Raw genomic sequence first — 24558 nt, 5'->3', positions numbered from 1 at the left:
CTATTTTCTTTTTACCACTATCTGTACCAGTATATCATTGACTACCCAAGCAGGGGTGCAGGCTGGTCTCATTCTCCTGTTTACTTTTTTTTTTTATTAATACAGTATTTATTTGTCTTTTCTCCATCAAACCCTTAGCCAACCATGTTCCCCAGGCTGCCTGGGGAGGTATAGGAAAAGGAACACACAGGGTCCACCAGACATGGAAGAAAGAACTATGGGAGGTGGAGACAGCTCCTTCACATGGCGAAGAGGATGAAAAAGGCCACCATCAGGCAAAAGAGCCCCAAAGCCTCCCAGAGGGCAAAGCCCAGAATGGCATAGGAGAAGAGCTATTGCTTCAGAGAAGCGTTCCTGGCATAACCAATGATGAGTCTCCCAAATACAGTCCCAATCCCAGCCCCAGAGCCAGCCACCCCAACTATGGTAGCCCCAGCCCCAATGAACTTGGCTGTCATGTCTATGTCCCTTGAAATGGCACTGGTTTGGAAACTGCAGCTAGGGACAAGTGAGGTAAGGGCACGTGAGACTGCGAAGCTGCTGAGACTCTCATCTGCCATTGTCTCCGGTCATTTCAACACCACTGCAGATAGTGGATGGCTCAGCAGCTGTGAGGTGCTCTTGACCAAGGAGGGAGTGGAGATGAATTTGGAGCAGGCATACATTTTTGGGGGGTGAGGGGTTGTGGCAGGAGAGCTGCTCCCAGTGCAGAGAAGACAGAGAGGACTCTCCTGTTTAAACATACAGTGGGGGGTCAGGGAGAGGGCATGATTAGGAAGACATAAAATTGGATGGTACATACTGACCCTCTTTAAGAGGCAGATATCTGCTGTCAGTACCTCTTGACATACATTCCCCACCCACTCATTATCCAGGACAACACCTTTATATCTTCTAATCCCTGTATTTCCTTATCTATGAAACAGGGATCTTCAGTGATAACCTATGTTTCCTTTGTAGGATAACCCACATTCCCTTAGGACATTGCTAATAATACATTCTTTCTCACTGTCCTATTTACTATGTACACCTTATCTATTGAGGCTGTATGCTAAAGAAGACCCTTATGGTGCTAAGGAGTACACCCTGGGGCCAAGAAGTCGAAAGCCTTCACCCTAGTATGAGTTGTCAAGTGCTGGCTGGCCAGTTTCTATAAAGGATCCACTAAACCACTAATGAGAGCCTCAAAAATAAACATACCATAAAACAAACACATGGAGAGAAAACGTTAAGTTAATTTGTAAGTACTTCCCTATCATTTTTCCTGATCATGCCCAAATACTGGTCATAGGATTTGTTTTTATGTTGATAAGGGAGAGTGGAGGCAGTGGAAAGGAAATAGGACTCAAAGATGAGAACAAGGGTGAAGCATAAACTGGTCTATGAGCTGGGATTCAGACGGCATATTTCCCACTTCCAAAATTGTGGTGAACACCATGAGGTCAATAAACATTACCGAGAGAGAGATGTATTTTCATATTTATTCACTACTGAATGAATATAAATGAGTATGTACATATACTTCTGTATACTTTTGTACATCCACCTACTCATATACCAGTCTGAAAGAGAATATTCCCATTACCCATCATGGAATTCCTGTGTCCCCGTCACCACTCTCATCTACTTCCCTATTCTCTTAGAACCTGTTTTTTCTGTTTATCAATCTTCTGTTTTTCTTTATTGTTTTATGGCATATCTTCTTATTTCTAAACAGTATATTATTTAGTCTTGCATGTTTTTTAACTTTATATAAGTGGAATTATATAAAGTGTATTTCTTTGCCTTGCTTTTTTGTTTGTTCAATTTCATATTCCTGAGATTCATCTATGTTGCTGTATATTGCTATAGTTCATTTATTTCTACTGGTATATAGTATCCCATTTATTCAGCAATATATTATCTATTCTATTGTTGATGGACATTTGGATTGCTTCTAGTATTTTTTTTTTAAATCACAAGGAGTGCTAGGATTAACATTCCTATGTATGTCTGCTTGAGGTATGGACCAGAGTTTCTCTAGGTGTGTATCATGGAATAGAGTTGTTAGGTCAAAAGCTATATGTATTCTTAAGTAAACTGGATAATTCTAAGTTAAAAAAAATTGGCACCAATTTTCATTTTTACATACTGTGTATAAGAGTTCTGATTGAAGTCACATCCTTGCCAAACTTAAAGTAGTCAAACTTTTAAATTTTTGCCAATCTATTGAATATGAAATATTTCCTTATGGTTTCAATTAGCATTTACCCACTAATGAGGTTGAATGTTTTGTTTTATGGTTTTCTTCATTTCTTGTTCTTTATCTTTATCTTCTTGTAGTTTATTCATTTTTATGGATGTTTGGGTAGTTCTTGATACATTTTTTAGTAGATTCTGTATGCTAATTGTTTGACAATTATATGTGTAACAGAACTTTCACTCAATTTCTATGTTGTATCCTTAACAATTTTTATTTCCCTTTGAAACCCATCAAACTTCTTCATTTTAATCTAGTTTCACTGGGTGGTTTTACTATGCATGAGATAATATATCTCCCCAGTCTGTTTCTTTGCTTTTTATTTATGTAACAGTTAATTCAATGAGCAAATGTTTTTAATTTTGATATCTGGTTTATTAGTTACTTCCTTTTGTAATCGTTGTTTTCAATATTTAAGAATTTTTTTTTTTTTTTGAGATGAAATCTAGCTCTGTTGCCCAGGCTGGAGTGCAGTGGCGTGATCTCAGCTCACTGCAACCTCCGCCTCCTGGGTTCAAGCAATTCTCCTGCCTCAGCCTCCCGAGTAGCTGGGATGACAGGCATGCACAACCACGCCCAGCTGATTTTTGAGTTTTTTAATAGAGATGGGGATTCACTCTGTTGGCCAGTCTGGTCTCAAACTCCTGACCTCATGAGCCACCTGCCTCAGCCTCCCAAAGTGCTGGGATTACAAGCGTGAGCCACGGTGCCTGGCTAGAAATTGTTTAACTTCAGAAAATATCTTCCTATTTTTTTCAAAAATCTTTACATTTTAGCTTTCAAATTTACAACTATTTGTTATTTGTTTTGTATGGTGAGGTAAGAGTTTGGAGTTCATTTTTTTTCCCCATGTAGATATTCAGTTGACTGAGCACAATAGTTGAAAATACTTTTTTCTTTTTTTTTTTTTGGTAAGGTGGAGTCTCGCTTTGTCACCCAGGCTGGAGTGCAGTGGCATGATCTCAACTCACTGCAACCTCCACCTCCTGGGTTCAAGCAATTCTTCTGCCTCAGCCTCCTGAGTAGTTGGGATTACAGGCATGTAGAGGCACATGCCACCATGCCCAGGTAATTTTTGTATTTGTAGTAGAAATGGGGTTTCACCATGTTGGCCAGGCTGGTCTCGAACTCCTGACCACAAGTGATCCACCTGCCTTGACCTCCTAAAGGGCTGGGATTATAGGCATGAGCCACTGCACAGGGCCGAAAAACTTTTTTCTATTGAATTACTTCAGTGTCTTTATGAAAAATCAGTTGACTGTATCATTGTGGGTTTATTTTGAATTATCTATCTTGTTTTGGTAGTTTTCAACCAATATGTCTTCAAACATTTTTTTTCTGCCCCATTCTCTGTCTCTTCTTTTGGGTCTCCAATTATACATATATTAGACTGCTTAATATTGTTACATGGGTTTCTAAAGCTTTGTTTCTTTTTATTCAATATTTTCCTCTGCATTTCTCAGCTTGTGTAATTTCTAACGTTCTAGTTTTATGCTTATTGACTTTCCTCTACCACCTTCAATCTGCTATTAAACCCATTTAGTGACTTTTTCATTTTAGTTATAGTATTTTTCTGCTCTAAAATTTTCATTTTGTTCTCTTTTATAGGTTTTATTTCTCTAATTATATTCCCCATCTGCTCATTATGAATATATCTTCCTCTAAGTTCTTAAACATATTCATAGTAGCTCCTTTAAAGTCTCTGTCTTCTAATTGCAACATCTGCATCATCTTGGAGTTGGGGTCTTTTGAGTTATTTTAATCTTGGTTATTAGTCACATTTTTCTATTTCTTGCACTTTTCTATTTCTTGCACATGTGTGTTGATAATTGATTGATACTGGACATTATAAAAATTTATGTATAGAGTCTGAATTTTGTTATTTTTCCCTGAAGAATTATTTTTGTTACATATGCTGGACTTGAAACTCCAAATTTTGTCACTCCTGCAATGTATGTGTGCTGTTTTCTTGTTTCTTATTTGTTACACTTCCTTCTGGGGTTTTCCCTATGCAAAGAGAGTTAATGGTCAGCCAAAGAGTTAGGTGGCTTTTATGTGCAGATTTTAGGGTTCATTCCTCTGTGGATCTCTGTCTTCTAGGATTTCTCACCTAATTTTCTACCTTTTTTACCAGTCTCAATTTCTGTTCCTTAACACATTAAGCCAATAAGACTGTGGCTTTCTGCACATTGGGATTTGTTGCATTGGAGAGTGCCGCAAACTAAAATATATCCTTCACAGTTAATTTTTATACCATTGATTCCTCATTAGTTTCTTCCAGTATTTGGTAATACTCCTGTTTCTCTAAAAACTTAGATAATTCTAAAAATATTTTCCCATATTTGTAATTGTTATCTAATGAAAGATTAATGCAGCCAAGTTATTCTACTGTTACTAGAAGCCAGAACAATTGATGTATTTTTTAAAATTACATTTTCTCAGTGTTTTTTGCCAGGTATACAAATGCAATTAATGTTTGTATGTTGATTTTATATCCAACATCCTTGCTTAACTCTCTTCTTTATTCAAACACATTAGATCATTGCAGGTTTTTTACGTATACAATAATATAATTGTGAAAAATCACACTTTTGTTTCCTCTTTTCAAATTCTTCTACTTTTTATTATGTTTTCTTGCCTTTTGGTACTGGCTAGGACTTTCAGTGCAATGTTCAATACAAGTGGTAAGAATAAACACTCTTGACGTGTCAATTTTTGCCATTAATTAACAGTTAATTTGAGGTTTCTCGTGGCTTTCACTTAACTGTTAAATAAATTATTCTTTTTCTAATTTTCTAGTTTTTAAAAAATCATATAAATGTGTAGAATTCATAAAACACTCATCTACATCTATTCAAATAACTATATGATTTTGATTTTTTTCTTAATGTATTAATGCATTGAATTATAGTAATTGATGGTCTAATTTTTTTTTTTTGAGACAGAGTTTCACTCTGTTGCCCAGGCTGGAGTGCAGTGGCGCGGTCTTGGCTCACTGCAACCTCCACCTCCTAGGTTCAAGCGATTCTCCTGCCTCAGCCTCCTGAGTAGCTGGGATTACAGGCACCTGCCCCCATGCCCAGCTAATTTTTTGTATTTTTAGTAGAGACAGGGTTTCACCATGTTGCCCAGGCTGGTCTCGAACTCCTGACCTTGTGATCCACCCACCTCGGCCTCCCAAAGTGCTGAGATTACAGGCATGAGCCACTGCGCCCGGCCTCGATGGTCTAAGTTTAAACTAATCTTGTATTAAAGAGATCTAACACAAGATCTGGTCATCACACATCATCTTTTTAATCCATTACAGGATATTATTTGCTAATATTTTGTTTAGAACTTTTGCATCCATGTCCATAAGAGATATTGACTTATAATAACCATTTCTTGTACTGTTGTTCAACTATTGGTATCAGCATTTAGACTTCCAAGACAGAAACCATTGAAGAGTCTTATAACTCTAGAGGAAACATTCTTCTTATTTTAGATTCAGAAACTACATGTGCAGTATTGTTACACGGATATAGTATATAATGCTGGGATTTGGGCTTCTATTGATCCCATCACCCAAAGAGTGAACATAATACCAAATAAGTTATGTTTCAATTGTTTTTCTCTCCTATCATCCTCCTCCCTTTTGGAGTCCCCAGAATCTATTGTTTATATCTTTATGTCTGTATGTACCCATCGTTTAGCTCCTACTTACAAGTGAGAATATGTGGTATTTGATTTTTTGTTTCTGCATTAATTCACTTAGGATAATGGCCCCCAGCTCCATCCATGTTGCTGCAAAGGACATGATTTCATTGTTCTTTATGGTTGCATAGTATTCCATGCTGTATATGTACTACATTTGCTTTATGCAATCCACCATTGATGGGCACCTAGGTTGATTCCATGTCCTTGCCTTTGTGAATCGTGCTGTGATAAACATATGAGTGCAGGTGCCTCTTTGGTACAAATGATTTCTTTTCCTTTGGGTAGATACCCAATAATAGGATTGCTGGGTGGAATGATAGTTTTTTGTTTAGTTCTTTGAGGAATTTCTAAACTGCTTTTCACAGGGGCTGAACTAAATTACATTCCCCCCAACAGTGTATAAGCATTCCCTTTCTCCCCATTCTTGACAACATCTGTTATTTTTTACTTTTTAATAAGAGCCATTTTGACTGGTGTGAGATGCTAACTTATTGTGGTTTTAATTTGCATTTCTCTGATGATTAGTGATGTTGAGCATTTTTTCATATGCTTCTTGGCTATTTGTATGTCTTCTTTTGAGAATTGTCTGTTAGTATCCTTTGCCCACTTTTTAATGGAGTTATTTGATTTTTTTTCTTGTTGGCTTAAGTTCCTTATAGATTCTGAATATTATGCCTTTGTGGAATGCATAGTTTGTAAATATTGTCTTCTATTCTGTAGGTTCTCCATTTACTCTATTGATAATTTATTTTGCCCCGCAGAAGTCCTTTACTTTAATTAGGTCCCAGTTGTACATTTTTGTTTTTGTTGCATTTGCTTTTGAGGTCTTAGTTATAAATTTTTGCCTAGGCCAGAAGAGTATTTCCTAGGTTTTGTTCTAATATTTTTTACAGATTGAAGTCTTACATTTATATCTTTAAACATAAGTTTTACATTTAATATAAAATTTACATTTAATATAAATTTACATTTAATATAAATTTACATTTAATATAAAACTTACATTTAAAGATTACATTACAAATGTAATCTTGAGCTAATTTTTTATATGGTTAGAGGTAGAAGTCCAGTTTCATTCTTCTGCATATGACTAGCTAGTTTTTCCAGCATCATTTATTAAATAGGTTGTCCTTTCCCCATAGTTTATTTTTGTTGACTTTGTCAAAGACTAGTTGGTTGTAGATATACAGCTTTGTTTCTGGGTTCTCTAATTTGTTCCGTTGGTCTATGTGTCTTTTTTTTTTTTTTTGACCAATACCATGCTGTTTTGTTTACTGTGGCCTTATAGTATAGTTTGAAGTTGGGTAATGTGGTGCCTCTGGCTTTATTCTTTTTGCTTAGGATTGCTTTGGATGTTCAGGTTCTTCTCTTGTTTCATACAAATTTTGAATTGTTTTTTCTGATTCTGTAAAAAATGACATTGGCAGTTTGATAAAAATTGTGTTAAATCTGTAGATTGCTTTGGGCAGTATGGACATTTTAACAATATTGATTATTCTATTCCATGAGCATGGAATGTTTTTCTTTTTGTTTATGTCTTCTATGATTTCTTTCATCAGTGTTTTCTAGTTTTCCTTGTAGAGATATTTTACCTCCTTGGTTAAATGTACTGCTAGATATCTTTTGCGTATGTGTGGCTATTGTAAATGGGATTGTGTTCTTGATTTGGTTCTCAGCTTGAGCTTTGAACATTATTGGTATATAGGAATGCTATTGATTTTTGTACATTGATTTTGTATTCTGAAACTTTATTGAAGTCATTTATCAGGTACAGGAGTCTTTTGGAGGAGTCTTTAGAGTTTTGTAGGTATACAATTATATCATTAGCAAAAAGATATAATTATTGGTTTGTTCAGTGTTTCAATTTCTCCCTCCCTCAATCTTTGGAGGTTGTGTGTTTCCAGGAATTTATTCATTTTCTGTAGATTTTCTAGTTTACATGCGTAGAGATGTTCATAGTAGTCTCCGTGGGTCTTTCGTATTTCTGTGAGATTAGTTGCGATTTTGCCTTTGTCGTTCTTGATTGTGATTATTTGGATCTTCTTTTCTTTTCCTAGCTCGTGGTCTATCAATCTTGCTTATCTATCAAAAAAACACTTTTCCTTTTGTGGATCATTTGTATGGGTTTTTTGGTTTCCATTTCATTTAGTTCTGCCCTGATTTTAGTGATTTCTTTTCTTCTAGTTTTGGGTTTAATTTGTTCTTGTTTTTCTAGTTCCTTTAGGTGCAATGTTAGGTTGTTAATTGAGACCTAATTTCTTGATGTAGGCATTTGGTGCCACAAACTTCCCTCTTAACACTGTTTGGTCATATCCCAGAGGTTTTTGTACATTATGTCTCTATTTCCATTTGTTTTAATGAGTTTTTTAATTTATGCTTTAATTTCATTGTTTACCCAAAAGTCACTCAGAAGCAAGGTGTTTAGTTTTCATGTATAGAGGAAACATTTTAAAAAGCTATCTAGCAGAATGCTTCCTCATTCCTAGGGGACCCACTTCCTGGTTCCTCAACTGCTTCTGATGTTTCTTCTTGTCTAAAAAAATAAAACACTGTGTACAATAATCTTTTAATTAAAGCATGGCATTGCAGGTGCTGAGTAAAAGCCTGCCATTATTTGTTGCTGCTGTTGTTTAGCAGCTGATGCAGGTATTCTGGTGACTCTACTGTGCTGCTTGGTTACCCTGAATACATTATTTTTTCCTCTGTGTTAATGGCATGTTATGTTTTTTACTGTTAAGTACTTATGTGAGAATAAGTGTAAGAAAATGATTGCTTATCAGTAGCAAATAAATTCAGAGTTAGGAATTATGGTAATGCCAAACAACCACAGATTGTCCACGTAGGTGCTGAGATAGTGACACCTTTGCTTTCTGAGTCTTCACTGTACACAAACTTTGTTTCATGCACAAATTATTCGAAGTGTTATATAAAACTACCTTCGGCCTATGTGTATAAGGTATATATAAAACATAAATGAATTTTGTATTTAGACTTGGGTATCATTTCCAAGATATCTCATTATGTACAGTCATGCATCACTTAACAATGGAAATACATTCTAAGAAATGCATTGTTAGGCAATTTCTTTGTTGTGCAAACATTATAGAGCTTATACATACCTAGATGGCATAGCCTACTACACATATAGGCTACATGATATAACCTATTGCTCCTAGGCTACAAACCTGTACAACATGTTACTGTACTGAATACTTTAGGCAATTATAACAGATCATTATAATATGAGTATTATGATTTGTTATTATAATCTTACAGGACCACCATTGTATATGTGGTCTATCATAGACCAAATAATGGTTATGTGGTGCCTGACTGAATATGCAAATATTCTAATACCTGAAAAAAATCTAAAATCTGAAACACCGCTGGTCCCAAATATTTTACATAGGGAATACTCAACCTCCACATTCAAATACTCCATATTGCTAGTAAAACTTCCCCAAATTACCATACCCATGATAGTCCAGATTATCATTCAGAAGATATTCACTCCACTCTTTTCTATTGTGAGAAGACATACTTTCCCATCCTATTCTTGTTGGCTGGGCTTAGCCATGTGATTTGATTTGTCCAATGGAATGTCAGCAAATGGGACATGGGGAAAGGCTTAAAATGTGTCTGTGCAATGGGGCTTGTTTGCTTGGGCTCTTGCCATTGTCATGGGAAGAACTACTCATGCCTTGGGTAGCTAACTGGGTACAAAATGAAAGTAGCAGGTGGGGCAGAGGCACTCTTGCTGACCCACAGGCACAAGGAAGAAGACGAGCCATCACAGCCAACCTGCACAATCTGAAGCAGGGCACCCAGGCTGACCTGCAGATTTGTGAGCAAGATAATAGACGTTTATTATTACATGCCACTAAATTTGGGGATGGTTTATTATGCAGTGATAGCTGATTGATACAGGAATTTATGTCTAGAAGCAGCTGCTTATGTTAACAAAAACTTAAAATATATGGCTCAAGGAAACTTAAACGAAGCTGAAAAATGGTGACTTGTGCTAGGTGATGGTGAAATTGTTGGTAAAATGTCTCTCATGATAATCTTAAGGCAGAAAGTGTACCAAATGAAATGGTACAGTTGAATTCTGAGGCAAAGTGTGGAATATGAGCTGGCTTCTGTTGACTGTGTGTAATAAATACAAGAGAGTAATAAGTTCAGAAAAGAATTGGCTTGGGTACAAACAGAATTAAGAGGAAAAATAAAGAGTCTAAAAATTTCAGAACTAGAAGGATTGGAAAACAAAACTCTTTCTTACCAAATCAAAATGTGACCCATATGACACAATTTCAGGGAAAAATCCAACCCAGGCTACTGTCAGTAAGATTTTAAACCTGTAACACTCTTTATTAAAACCCCTTAAAAGGGCCAGGCATGGTGGCTTATGCCTGTCATCTCAGCACTTTGGGAGGTCAAGGCAGGAGGATTGCTTGAGGCCAGGAGCTTGAGACCAAGAGCTTGAGACCAGCCTGGGCACAGTGAGACCCCCGTCTCTACAAAAAATAAAAATAAAAATATTAGCTGGGCATGGTGACACAGGCCTGTAATCCCAGCTACTCAGGAGACTGAGGCAAGAAGATTGTTTAAGCCCAGGAATTTGAGTTTGTAGTGAGCTGTGATGCTGTGATTGGCAACTGCCCTTTAGTCTGGCCAACAGAGCAAGACCCCATCTATATATTTAAAAAAACACCTCTCGGCTGGGTGTGGTGGCTCACACCTGTAATCCCAGCACTTTGGGAGGCCCAGGTGGGTGGATCACTTAAGGCCAGGAGTTCGAGACCAGCATGGCCAACATTGTGAAACCCCCATCTCTGTTAAAATACAAAAATTAGCCAGGCTTGGTGGCACAAACCTGTAATCCTAGCTACTCAGGAGGCTGAGAGACACAAGAATCGCTTAAGCCTGGGAGGTGGAGGTTGCAGTGAGCCGAGATCATGCCACTGCACTCCAGCCTGGGTGACAGAGCAGGCGCGGTGGTTCATGCCTGTAATTCCAGCACTTTGGGAAGCCAAGGTGGGCAGATCACTTGAGGTCAGTAGTTTGAGACCAGCCTGGCCAACATGGTGAAACCCCATTTCTACCAAAAATACAAAAATTAGCTAGGCGTGGTTGCGCACACCTGTAATCCCAGCTATTCAGGAGGCTGAGGCAGAATAATCGCTTGAACTTGGGAGGCAGAGGTTGCAGTGAGCCTAGATCATGCCACTGCACTCCAGTCTGGGTGACAGAGTGAGACTCCGTCTCAAAAAATAAATAAATAAAAATAAATAAATATATAAATAACAAAAAAATAAAAAATAAAAAATAAAATACACCTCTCAAAGGATGAAGATGTTCTCTATTAGAACTTTTATTTGGGCCAGGTGCGGTGGCTCACGCCTGTAATCCACACTTTGGGAGGCCGAGGTGGGTGGATCATGAGGTCAGGAGTTCAAGACCAGCCTGGCCAACATGGGGAAACCCCATCTCTACTGAAAATACAAAAATTAGCCAGGCGTGGTGGCACATGCCTGTAATCCCAGCTACTCGGGAGGCTGAGGGACAGAATTGCTTGAACCTGAGAGGTGGAGGTTGCAGTGAGCTGAGACAGTGCCACTGCACTCCAGCCTGGCAACAGAGCAAGACTCCGTCTCAAAAAAAAAAAAAAAAAAAAAAATGTTTGTCTGGACAGAAGTGTGCCTACAAAGTCTAATGATGCAGTTCTACAGAAGCCTGATGATCACAGAGTACTAAAAGCTAAGTAGGGGCGAAGGATGGGAAGAAAGGTGTTTCTCAAGATGTATCGTTGTTATGATTTTTGGTACATACATTTGATTAAAATCAAATATAGAGAAAGACCATAATGTTTTTGAGAGAGTTGTATTGGCAAAAGTGTTACGAGCCTGGACTAAAAAAGTCTAAGACTGTGAAAGATATTATAAGATCTCTGGACCTCCAAATTTCTATAAGCAGGAAGCCGACTTAAATAGCTATTCAGCTTCCAAAAAGGGTATATTCTCCCATACTATCCTCAGAAATGGCCAAAGAGCTGGATGGATAGAGAAGGAACTTCGAAATGGAGAAACCAAGAGCTAGGGACAACGGTGGACTAGAATATGGCATTACAATCTCATGGGACTGCCACTTTCCCAGGGGCCTAATTAATTAGGGCCTAATTAAAGGACATATCTCACCCTCAAGGTAGGGGAAATTAGCAACAACTCAGAATATTAAGGATCATTGGCTTCTCCATTCCTTGTTCTTCCCCTTTTTAAACAGAGATGTGTATTGTAGTTGTGTTGTCCTTGTTCAACCATTTAATGTTGGATATGTCATGGGCAATTAACGTGTCATTTTTTTGCACCTAGATTTTTAGGCTAAGAGGAGCATACCCAGTCTGATATAAATTGTAAGATCAGATATAAGAACTGATAAAAATTGTAAGGACTTTGAACCTGTTTTATAATTTGCTGAGACTTTGTGGGATCTTGGTAAGGTATAAGTATATTTTATATGTGCGAGGGAATTGAATATTTATGAACAAGAGATCAGACTGGAACAGCTTGGATTATTGCTCAGCAGAGAATCACTACCCTTTCCGGGACTTCATCAAGGCTTAGTATGTGCCAGGACATTAGGACTTGACATCTGCTCTTCATCCACCACCATAAGAATAAGCCCCAGCTAGCCCAGTCACCCCAGATAAATAAGAAATATGTGGAGCAGAGCTGAAAAAGGCATGTTGGTGCAACTGTAGTGGGTTGACTACCTGCTCATGCAGTTTATTTCTCCTTTAGTTCTTCTTGGGCTTAATCTTGGCTATACCACTTGCTTCTTATAATAATTGCTGCTACACCCACCCAACATAATGATTGCTGCTAGGTCCACCCAACTTTATGACTTGGGAGGTCTGGTTGATTCAGCTTATGAGGGGCAGTTCTGAATCTGTGGTCATTTAGTATCCCATGGTCCAGAGTTCCACAGCTACCAGGGCCCAATAGCCTACTAGGAAGTATTTTTCAAAAGGTGCATGATGCTCTGCTGTAGATGTCATGGCCTAGCTCCAGAATCTCAGGGAACTGTATTGTGATTCTTCCCTTGGGGCTTGCCACGAACTCCACACTGCATCTTTTCCTACCATTGACACCTCTAACACCAAAAGATCTACTAGATGACAGAGTTCAAAAGGAGGCACTGTTCACACCACAGCTTGGACCTATTGCAGAGCCCCTTCCTGCTCCAGCTCCCACTTAGAGTTGGCACCCTGTCCTATGATCTGGGATGTGGCTTGGAGAGGAATGTGTAGGTATGGAATATGTTACTTCCGGAAACTAAAAAGACCTACAGGGCCAGGTGCAGTGGCTCACGCCTGTAATCCTAGCACTTTGAGAGGTCGAGGCAGGTGGATTGCTTGAGCCCAGGAGTTCGAGACCAGCCTGGGCAACATGGCAAAACCCCATCTCTACAAAAAATACAAAAATTAGCTGGGCTTGGTGGCACATGCCTGTAGTTACAGCTACTCAGGAGGCTGAAGTGATAGGATCACTTGAGCCTGGGAGGTTGAGGTTGCAGAGAGCTGTGATCATGCCACTGCACTCCAGCTTGGGTGACAGAGTGAGACCTTTTCTCAAAAAAAAAAAAAAAACCTGTTTATTTGTGCTTTCTTGTTTGTAATTGGATGCAAGATACAGATTTTTTTTTTTTTTTTTTTTTTTGCCTTGGATGGGATTCCTGGCAAGGAACCCCTGAAAACTTTTATGAAGTGGCAGTTTACTTTATCTTTGTAGAGTTCATCATCTATCCTCTGAAGCACATCATTGTATTAAGGCCCCCAGCAGAGTAGTCGCTTTAGCTTACCTTGTCCAATTAGCATGATATCACAGATGTACTGGATCAATATGATATCCTGCGGTATGTCCAGATGGTCCATATCTCTTTGAATTTTATTATCAACAAGCATGGCAAAGTTAACATAGCGCTGAGGTAAAACTGTAAAGAAATGTTTTTGTTCATTCTATGTGAATGCAAGCAATTTTTGGTCCTCTTTTCTGATTCATAAAAATATGTGTTTGCCCATTTAGTGGCTACAATACAATACCCAGCATGGCAGATGTATTCAGGAATGTTACTTGGTTGAATGGTAGTCTACAGTCATTTCAAGGATTTATCTGATTTATTCAGGGTTCATGGACAAATTAAATGGAGCTAGGATAGGTACCACCAGTCCTACATCTTTTAGATCTTTAAAAGCGACACTAATCTCTGCCATTGCCCTCTAGAATGTGATATTGTGCTTGCCCATGGGTAGAGGGGTGGCGGTTTCAGAAAGTTCCACTTCACATTCTGCAACAATTGTTACCCCACAAGCCAAGAATCCCGGGTGCAGGTTACTCCACTGCCACGTATTTTAATCCCAGTTATACTCTTGGAGACTCAAGAAATGGACCCACTGCAAGCCTGATTTAATCCTGTTTCAATTTATTTCCTTGTTCCTGTATGCTCCATTCTAATATGGGGGCCAGAATAATACTCTGGATCATTGGGTATCAATGTCAACGCATTGTCTGTGTCCAATTGTCATCAAAATGAGTATTCCCTTTTCTCCCCCAGTGTACAGTCATCCAAGTAAGTGGTCAAATGTCCCTTTGGAAAAGATTCCTGGAGGAATCTTTGCAGTATATGCTTGCTGTGACATTATATGATTCTTACTCCGACTCTTAACTCAATAGGTTCTGACTTGAAAGTTGGGTTAGGCCTAGAAATTGAGCAACAGGTCATGATATTTTATTAGTGCAACTGGCATCAGCCTTCTGCTTTTCCACTCTCACCCTGTTTTAATCATATATATTCAGAAATATCTTTCTTGGCTCCCCATCTGTCTTGCCCTTCAGCTCTCAGGTATAATCAACCATCCTTTTAATTCCCCATAAGTGACCCTCACTTTTGGAGCCTGTGTTTGCTTCTCATCTGTATCTAATCATCCACTGCAGGTGATAATGACCTCTTTTTAAGCTACCAAAAAAGCTGTCTGGCCAACATGCTTAATTTTTAGCTGTTTGTTAACTACCCTGTTTCTCTTTATCACACTGTAGAGGGTCAAGGCAACTTAGTAATAATGAGCCAATCCCACTGTCCCGTGTGCATTGTCCCATGTACCTTTCCAATTTCTGAGTCTTCACATTAGGAAGGGCATTCCTTCCACTAGGACATTTTCCAGTCCACAACTGGTGAAAGTTTTACCAATTGGGCTGCCACCTTATGCTGAGAACTCTCCATGAGCCACATACCATAGCCAGATGGTGGTCAGAGATTCAGTTCCCAAACCCCAACTTGCCACTTGCCTTCTTGGTCCAGTTCTGGTGACAACTGTGTCAGTTTGGATTCTCAAAGATGCAGATATCAAGACAGTGTAAGAAAGGCAAGCAAATCACTGGGGATAATACCTATGAAAAATATAGGAGCAAAGGAGCAGGAGTCAGCAGGGGTGACCTTCAGACTGCAATGCAAATCCATCATCCCTGAAAGGATAGAAGGAAGGAAGGAGGATGTGGTGGGAAGAGCCTCAGAAGACTGCCATGCAGTTCTGAAAAAGTTTTGGCCATATGCATGTTGGGCAGAAATGGCAAAGTCTTATTCCCCTGCCTACATATGTACCCTTATGCTCAGTTATTGGCTGTAGCCAATGGAGGAGTGTATCTCCTCAGCTTAAATACCATGCAAGGGATAATTTCCCCTTTTTAAGCCACCAAAGAACTCTTTGGCCAACATGCTGCAGCTGGAGACTGTTAGCTCACGGCATTCGTCGTGAAAGCTTCCCTCTTACGAGATGATCTGAGCAGTGCCTGTTCTCCTAGAGGATAGCAGCAGCCATTCTCCTGTAGAACAGGCCAAGAGAGCTTTCCAGTCCATTCATATCAACAGAATCAAATATATATATATCAATCTTGCTATGTTTATTGCAGGCCTACTGTGTGTCAAATAGACTTAGTTCACAGTGATACAAAAACGACTAATGCATTATCTGCTTTGTCACTCAGAGCCTGCAGAGAACTAAGACTCATAAAATATTAAATATGGCACAATGCTTGGGCACAGTTGCTCATGCCTGTAGTCCCAGCTACTCGGGAGGCTGAGGCGGGAGGATCACTTGACCCCAGAAGTTAAAGGCTGCAGTGAGCTATAATTATGCCACTGAGCTCCAGCCTGGACGACAGAGTGAGACCCTGTCTCAAAAAGAAATAAATAAGGCACAATGTTGAAATTAGTGCAGTGCAAGTATGTATAACAGTCTTAGGAGCACAAATAAGAGCTTGATTCTTTCTGCCTTCACCAGTCAGGGAAGGCTTCATAGAGAGGGGGTGATCAAAAGAAGAGCAGGAGTTTGTCCGGCAGGTCATAGGGCCAGGGCATTACAGGCAGTGGAAACTGTGTCCTCAGAGTGCCTAACACACTCACTTAGCTATGGTAGGAGCCCAATGACTATGCTGAAATAAGCATGGTGCTCAAAGTGGGAATCTTTAAGTTGCCAGCTACACAAACTAACTCAAGTATTTTAAGGGTTCTTAGAAATCTCATTGTGTCTAAACACCAAAAATTAAAAAATACATACAGCTGGGTCCCATGGGAATTTTAACTGAGTACTGGAAAAGCATCTGAACTGAAGCCCTTTCCGCATATCCGTGTCCCACAGCAGCCACGTGCCTCTGCTCTCCTCAGCATGTCCGCTCCATGTCTGTCTACAAACTGGATCTATCACTTCTCAGCTGTCTACGACTCAACCCAGTCATCTTTCTCTCTCTCCTAGTCTACATGACCTTCTAGCTCCAGCACTCTCTATAAGTTTAAAACAGATGCTACATTCTATGTGTCTCACTGTAGTGATGTGTGCAACTTACTTTCACATGCATTAAAAAATAAGATATATTGATGGATCACTAGAAGAACGGCTAGAGAGATAGGTATGTAATAAAATAAATGGTGAAATGTTAATCATTGAATCCTATGGTGGCTTTATAAGTATTTAATGTGTAATTCTTTCAACTTTTCTAAATGTTTCATAACAAAATGATGGAGGGAAGCAAACAAATGCTCAAGAGGGGGAATCTGATGGGCCCAGGTTATCTCTGTGCTGGGCCATATGAGTCCTAGGTTAGGTAATGAGTTGGCTGGCTACCTTTTAATCAGGTTCAAATCAGGTTTGATTCCTGGTTCAATCAGCCATGGCTCTGGGGACAAGAAGTTCCATGATACAGTAGGCTGCTTCTGCAACAGGCTGTGTGTGAGGGTAACACTGTGAAACATGCCTCTATACCAGGTTTAATGGAAATAAGGGAACAAATAAACAGAGGAACTAAATTTTTACCATACTCAAGATGAGAACACTGTATCTGTGTATGTAAACCTTTGGGGGCCAAGGGGAAAAGAAAAACTATACAGTTACTCTAAAAAGGGAGTCTGCTGCTCAGAAAAGGGAGTCTCTGCCCCTTCTTTTGCTCACCTCCTCTGGCCTTCATGCCACCAAAAATTCTGTCACCTAGAGGGAATGCATTTCCAGTCTCAGCAACAGGCAGATTGGTATTATCTGCCAGGAAGTGGTGAGTTTTGATTTAAGAATCTCTTAGTAAGGAATAGAATGAAATACAAGCAAGGCCAGGGTGAGGACAGAGGGTGGCAGGATGCAGGAGAAACATATAGAATAAAACAATTTTTATCCACTGACAAAATATAGATGGTGAACTCAAAAGTTTTCCGCCATAATAAACAAGAAGAAGAAGTGCAAGAAGTGGACATATAACTTTATGATCTGTTAAATTGAATTGCCTCTTACGGATTTTTACTTTTTGCTGGACAATGAAGAACTTCGTCATCTCAGGAAAGGATGGGTCATAAAAGCCACTGGAAGGAGAGGAATCAGCCCTGTCTGATTAGAATCCGGGAGGCCTTGGTTTGCAGGCCATGCTTTATATATCTGAGCTTCACCCAGTGGAAGCTCTGAGCTCTGTGAATTACAGTGCTTCACAGCCACAAAAGCCCTGTCTCACCCATCATAAACACCGGGGAAAGACAAGGCCACCCGCTACAATCAGTAGCCTGAGAGAGATAGCAAGCCCAGACACAACAACAGGGCACAGAAGACAGCTGCGGAGCCTCCACTAACAATGGCAGCTGGACCCAGGCCTGTAGCTAATTAAGATTTGAGATCCCGCTAAAGGGAGATTCCTTTACTCACGCCGACCTACCATGGGCTATATTGGGTAATACAACTTATCAAATGAACACAGCTCACCTTACAAAAGATGAAACACATCATCTTCTATATCTATCCTAGATAGGAAAGGAATGAAGTAGACATGAGACAGTGAGAAAAGATTTGGTCCTTGTACAGTCCTGCCAATTACTGGAATTTGAATTCAAGCTCCAAATTACTCAGTTCTGCTTACTTTATTTTCTAAATATTTTTTGAAGCTTTAACCTCTTCTCCCTCCTTTGCCCCTTCTCTGTCCCTGCCAGCCCTGTCCTGGTCTCTCAGATAGATTATAGTGGCTGACCAACTATCTTCCCTGGCTCCAGTAGGGTTTCCTCCAAGCCATATTCTGTAAACTGTTAGCAGGAGATGTTTGGAAGGAAAACCTGGTGAAGGCTCTACTCTTCAGTGGAGCTTCACGTCTTTCAGTGAATTCCATTTTCCTGAAGATAAAGTTCAAATTGGTTTACTTGACATTCATGGTCTTCTGTAACCTCCTCATAGAAACCATCGTGTATCCTTAGGGTGGGCTGAGTTCCCTGCATCTGTGCTTCCAGACACCCCTGGGTATAATGCTGATATTGCAATAGTGTAACAGGAGATGCTTTTCCCTTGTGTGATGTAAGATTGCAAAGTTTGGTTATTGTTCTCTATTAGGATGGAAGGAGCTGATGCATGACTGAAAAGGCAGACGAAGCCCAGTTGAGGGATTGACCTGGACTCACTATGGATGGAAATAAATCTGTGTAACTGGCCAAAGCCTCTTCTCCAATTTCTAACCAGACAACCAGGTCCAACCTGCCTCACAGACTTTACTATTCTAAAAGATATTTTTGTCGTTTTCTAAAAACTGCTCCCAGGCAATGGAATTTGGATGGAATTTGGGTTCCTTGAGGCTGGGAATACAACGGGGAATCTCTCCCTGGATCTACAGGAAATATAGGGAGGTTTAATCAGTCTAGAAAGGGAAGAATTGGAAATGACAGGACTTCAGGATAAATAGAAGGGAAGGTCAAGACCTGAGGGGCCAGAGGCTAGAACCAAAATCACACATCAGGAACAAATTTGATAGGAAAGTACGGGTGGCAACTAGAGGGTGGCTTGAACAACAGGCTCAGAAGTCAAATGGCAGTTGTATCTTAGTTTTAAGTGTAAATGAATACGTGACAGGGAAGATTGAGGGCATCTTTAAAAACTATGACAAAACAAACAATACTTTAGGAAAGGCAAAACATTTCAGGGTCTTGCAATGAGGACCCCACTCTAAAAGAATTAAATTTATCATGAAATTAGTGAACCTAGAGCTTCAGGGCCTTTCAAGTTCATGGCTCCCTTTTAAGGCTCTAAATATAATTTTTATTTATAATTTTATATTATTTGTCTTGTATTATCTTCAGGCCCCACAAAATCTGTAACACCTCTACTTTTTAGCATTGCCAAGCTAGGTAATTTAATAAGGTTAGCCAGAGTTCTCTATGTCAAGCATACAAGTATTACTCTCATCAGAGTATGTCTCAAGGTAGGAGTCAATAAACCCTTAACCGAAACTGCCAAGCACAAAGGAGCTTGTATGTCTAAGCAAAGGAAAGGAAAATGGAAGAATATCAGGATCCAGGAATGCCCTTTCTAGCCTCCACTGAGTAATGGTCATCAAATAGCTCACCTAGTGACATCACTTGAGAATCAGAGCTTACAAAGCAGGGAAGAAGGAATTATGTGTATGAAAACCAGAGTGATACAACTAAGGAAGTATCTGTGTGTGTGCGCACACGTGTGTGTGTGACAGAGAGAAAAAGAGAAGAGAAAGGGAAGAAAGGAGAGGGGAAATGAAAGAGATAAAGTAACATATATGGACAGTGAACATATATGGATATAGAGGGTTCAGAAGGAGAAAGACAAAAGGATAAAGTCAGTTTAATTTTAAAACTGTGAACTGCACCTGCCAAATAAATTTCTCCTTCCCTTCAGTGAACAGCAGAGTAGAATAAAAACCAATATCTCGAAAATTCAAAGAGATGGAAAAACAAAACTTAATAACAATTCAGTAATAGAGCAACAAGCTCTTGTCGGTCTGGGTCACTGAGGTGTCAGTCCAGACACATCAAGCAGCAGCAGGCAGGGAAGGGAACCCCATCCAAGGCATATGTGTGTATATAAAATCAGCCCGAAATATACTTAGAGTTACATGGCTACCTTACATATGTGATTTGAGATTTGAGAAATACCAGGGAGACACTCCAGAGCAAATACATTTCCCTCAATCAGCTAAGAGGCTGCCTGAAATTCCATTATTAGAGCAGAACATTGGAGGTTAAACACACTTTTCATGTGGTCTTCATTCAAATGGCAAATGCCCTTGATAAGGTCAACACAATAAATTATCAGCACCGTTCCATAAATTAGGACATTTACATCCTTACAGTGATTGGAGGGCTAAATTATCCTGAAAGCCCAGGAAGCCTGAGATGAGTTAGAAATTCAAACCAAGCTTCTAAACTTCTTGCCTCCCACATGTATGTCCCCCACTCCCCACACACATGCTATTAAGAATAGTTTTGTTCCCGGGCTGCCACACAGACTTTACTATTCTAAAAGCTATTCAGTCAAACTAGTCCTGGGGCATTAGCAAAACTGGCACTGAGAGAATACCCAGGCAGCCCCAGGTGCCTGGTGATGGAGCTGCCGCCTTCACATTCTCACCCATGAGGAGCTGCTGAAGCCTGTCCATGCTGCTCTTGGGTTGGCAGCCACTGGAAAATTGACAAAGGAGTGAAAATCAAAAGCAAAGTCTCATTTTCATTTGAGCATTAGGAGAGCAAATGAAAAAGATGAGAATCAAAAGGGTTTTATTCGAGATGCTTGGTTTTGAGGAGGAGAAAAATATGGGATATCTTCGTCCCCTTTCCAGCTCAGTGATGGTGAAAATAAAGCTCCAGGATGATCTATAATGTAAAAGTTGGGAGATGACTTTGTTTCAGGGTAAAAACAGCTCTGGAACTTATAAATGTCAGGCAGTCTCACAGATTGCTCACAGGAGAGGAAGGCTTGGCAACAACATTGCTCAGTGCTTGACAGAATTAATGGCCAGGGAGGAGGAGGATGTACACTTGTAGACCTGACAGCATCCTTCATCAAACGCAGGACCACCATGTGGAGGAGTGAGCAGCAAGGGAGGAGCCCCGTGCTATGGGAAAGAGGAAATTCAGCACAGCAGGCAACATTCCAATTGGCTTTGTGGTTGTAGGAAATTGTGGGGCCCCATGAAAATGGAGACCAAGGAAGGAGAGGAAGTAGATATCACTACAGAAAAAATAGTGTTTGACTCACTGACTCTCATAGTGGAAAGGAATTTTTTATCGTTGCCCAATCTCGATTCTACAAATAAAATCTAAGCAAATGACAACATCTAACAGGTAGTGAGCATCTACTATTGTACCAAGTGATCAAATACATAAGATACATAAATTCTCCCATTCAATCTTCATCATGCTTCTTCTTATAGTAGGTGTTATTATCAGAATTTTACAGAAGGCTAAACTGTAAACAGAGTTTAAAGGGTTTAGGTAGCTTGTCATTCAGTCAATAAGTTGTAGACCCATGTTGGTCCAGTATCTGCACTTCTAACCTCTATGACTTGAGGTCCAAAGAGGCACAGAAATTTGTGCCACAGTTAGTTGGGGGCTGAGCCAACCCCAAAATTCAATTCTCTCAATCCCAAATATAGAGCCCTTACATTAACAATACCTATTGCTCCCTCCTGAGCCAGGATGAACAAAGTCTCAGTTATGTCTCCCAGGTGCTCACGAGACAGCACAAACCAGGCAGATAATTAGTACTGAGCTATCGACCCACTCAGATTTGCCTGGGAATCAGCCAGATGTCTGAGGGAAATAGATATTTGCTTGTATTGGTAAGAGAAGATTTTGACATCTGAGAAAAGGTGTTGTAGTTCATAATGCAGGATAGCAACACATCATTGAAACTTGGACACCTATCAGAAACAGGGTATTTGAATTTTCACTTGGAAAAGTGCAGTTAGGGTGATTTTTACTCAGGGAGCACATTTTCTGAATGACTGGCTATAAAAGTCCTTGGGTTAAGGGAGACCTTGAGAAGTTATTTAGCCCATTGCCCTTCCTCCAGGCAGGATGGCATTTAAACTATCCTTGGGAAGTGATTTGTTTTCTTTTAAAAATACAAATAACAACAAGGACTGCTGCAGTCCTCTCATGTTAAAAAGTTTCACTCATCCCCAGGGCCAAAAAACGTTCTCCTAAATATCTAACCCAAGGCTTTCTTTCTTTCTTTCTCTTTCTTTCTTTCTTTCCTTTTTCTTTCTTTCTTTTTTTTTGATAGAGTCTCGCTGTTGCCAGGCTAGAGTGCAGTGGCCTGATCTCGGCTCACTGCAACCTCCACTTCCTGGGTTCAAGAAATTCTTTGCCTCAACCCCAGCTAATTTTTTTATTTTTAGTAGATATGGGGTTTCACCATCTTGGCCAGGCTGATCTTGAACTCCTGACCTCATGATCCACCCGCCTCGGCCTCCCAAAGTGCTGAGATTACAGGTGTGAGACACTGCGCCTGGCCTAACCCAAGACTTTCTAAAGACATACAAACCTATGTCCTCTTCTCTGTTTTACCGAGTTCTCTCCTGGGATGAACATTATGTATACAGCATAGTTCCTAGGACTGGGCATCTACCTGGCCTTGGTCCTCATTATGGTAGAAAAACATTCAGTCATCTCTGATATATGTGATATATGTCGTTTGTGTGGGTGGAATGAACAGCCTACTTAGTGGGCCACAGGAGTATGAGGTGTGATCCACAAAAGTGAAAATGGTCTTTAACTACTAGAAACTTCTCATTAACCCCAAAGTAATAAAGAACAAATCTAGGCCTCCCACCAGAGGGTCATAGAATAATCCCAAAATTCCTGAAATATAATTGTTGTGGGCTTAGGAAACAGTGTTGAGAAAGACCAAGCATGGGTTGGGGGATGGATTTTGTAAGAAAGAACAGATAAGCAAGTTTCCGGCTAGATTATAAATAAAACTAGAATCTAAAAATCTTTGGGAGACTGCCAGGTCTGATGTTCCAGTTGTAAACTAGACATATGAATGCATTTCATTCGTACATACATTTTGGTGTATAGCTTCCCATAATAGCTGAACTCCATGATAAATTCCAATTTTGTCTAGGTTAAGTCAGGGAGGAGAAGAAGGCTTTCTTAGGTTAGGAAAAGTTTCCTTGCACAATGGAGATCGGTTATTGGGAGAGGGACAATGCATACAACAGACTCCCAGTGACTGAGTGGGTAGCTATGGGGTTGGTAAGACAGACTTGAGACCCAGGAATGTCCAGGGTATATAGAGGATGGGTACTCAAGAAGCATCTTCTTCCTTTACTTTAGTGAGTGGAAGCAGAGTTTCCACTTTTAACATGTGTCTCTCAGAGCAACAGAAGGATACCAAGAGACGATGCTGTGAATATGCTTTTCTGTAATAACATGAAGAACAGCTGACAGAGACAAGCAAACATGTGGAGACTAAAGTAGTGCAGAATGTTTCAACCAGAGTCTGAGCTGTGATTCTAGTTGGATCACCTCTTCTGATCTTGTCTCTCCACTCTCAATTGGCAATCTCATTTATGTGCATGGCTTCCAAAACCATCCATGTGTCAATAATTCTTGAATTTCTATCTTTGTTCCAGACCTTTCCAATGAACTTCAGACTCATAGAGCCAAATCCCTACTCATTCTCTCCACTGAGTTCACACACACACACACACACACACACACACACACACACACACAACAACACAACACAACCAACTCAGAACTCAGGACAAAGAATACTCTTGGCAATCAGACAGAATCAGATTTTTGAGTTAGGGCACTATCATTTATTGTCATCAGTTTCCTTAGGTAAGCCACCTAGTTTTTCCAAATGTAAACTCAGTGTTTTGGTAAGAATCTAATTAGATAATACTGTAAAGTGCAATGCTATCTCATGCCTGGCATATGTAAATCACATATTTCTACATATTGGATGCTTGTTGACTAATGAGTGGATGGGTGGGTGGGTGGATGGATGGATGGATGGATGGATGGATAGAAATGGAGATTCTATGAGCCATAATTACTAAGATCACACATGATCATAGTGGACAGATACAATAAAAGAAGCATGGAAAAAACAAAGAGCACTTCTGTTTACTAGATGAAGACCTGGAATGCTGAATGGAATGGAAGAGATTCTATAAAGAACAGAAAAGAATGCAACGCCTTTTGGACAACACAGTTTTCTAAAACTGCTAAGATCTGATTGTGACACTTCATTCAGTTCATTAGCTGGGGAAAGGCTGGCCACTGCTGGATGA

At 39.7% G+C, this 24558-nt stretch overlaps 1 pseudogene; it reads right to left on the bottom strand.

Moving 5' to 3' along the window:
• Positions 1-239: 239 nt before the first annotated feature.
• Positions 240-680, bottom strand: LOC100434954 (ATP synthase F(0) complex subunit C2, mitochondrial-like; annotated as a pseudogene).
• Between the last annotated feature and the right edge of the window lie 23878 nt (positions 681-24558).

This window comes from Pongo abelii, chromosome 1 (genome assembly GCF_028885655.2).
Source record: "Pongo abelii isolate AG06213 chromosome 1, NHGRI_mPonAbe1-v2.0_pri, whole genome shotgun sequence".
Classification (NCBI taxonomy): Eukaryota; Metazoa; Chordata; class Mammalia; order Primates; family Hominidae; genus Pongo; species Pongo abelii.
This window is presented reverse-complemented; position numbering and strand designations above follow the sequence as displayed.